Below are 1,155 nucleotides of genomic sequence, written 5' to 3'. Positions count from 1 at the left end.
TGCAGTTTTTTGTGAGATCCCTCCCACGGATTGTTAGTAGAGTGGTGTTTAGGCCCATCTTGTGTCACTGAACATAGTTTTTGCCTTTAGCGCCTTACTAGAACGAAAATGGCATAGTGATGCATGTATATTCAAAAGGGAAAAAATCGACTATATCCTGTGACGAGTAGCTAGCCATGTAATCTTCTGTGTGTGTGAGAGTGTGTGTGTGTGTGTGCACTCCTACACTTGGAGCCACTTGGCGAGGGTCAAAGAGAGAGAGTTCCCCACATTGACATTATAATTTTTTTTCAAAGCAAACATCTGTCTGTGTGATTTTTGCGTGAGTGAGAACATGTAAGTGAGAAAGAATATAGGGGGATTGGGTATAGAATCGAGACTCGAAACAGCACATAGCATTCATGAAAGCCATTACAAAACCGGTGGAGAGTAAAGATGCTTACACCACAAGAGGCCATGGTAGCAATTGACAATTAGTTCATTATCGACCTGGAGATATGAATTTCTTTATGTTCACTTTTAATTAAAAGGCTCTTTAGTTTAATCAGAATATCGGCTTTTTGTACGGGTTGGCCTGGAATGAGTGACATGTCCATAAACGCTTTTATATTTGCATACGCAAACTATCCATTTCAAAAGGAAATCAGGATGACGATGATAGCACTGAAATAAGACAACAAAGACAACAGCAACAAGAGTACCATACATGACAATAATAACATCAATAGTGAAGATAATAACAATTCATAATGATAGTGATAATAGTAACAATGATAATAGTGAATGGGGATTATAAAGAATGTAATTTCCGTTCAAGCCTTATCTTTCTCTCTCTTCCTCTCATTCTCCCTCTCCATCTATCTCTCTTTGTCTCTTTCTCTCTCTACGAATGTGAAGGCGGCCGTATTCGTTCCGGCAAATGACTAGAACATATTTTACAGTATTTCTCTCTCTCTCTCTCTCTCTCTCTCTCTCTCTCTCTCTCTCTCTCTCTCTCTCTCTCTCTCTCTCTCTCTCTCTCTCTCTCTCTCTATTTCTCTCTCTCTCTCTCTCTCTCACTCTCACTCTCACTCTCTCTCTTCTCCCTCATCTCTCCCTCTCTCTAAAAATCTATTTTTTTCTCTCTCTCTCCCTCTTTCTCTCTCCCCTTCCCTC

Source organism: Penaeus japonicus, unplaced genomic scaffold, assembly GCF_977035675.1.
Source record: "Penaeus japonicus unplaced genomic scaffold, GWHDUDI00000001_assembly GWHDUDI00000012, whole genome shotgun sequence".
Taxonomy (NCBI): Eukaryota; Metazoa; Arthropoda; class Malacostraca; order Decapoda; family Penaeidae; genus Penaeus; species Penaeus japonicus.
Note: the sequence above shows the minus strand (reverse complement) of the source record.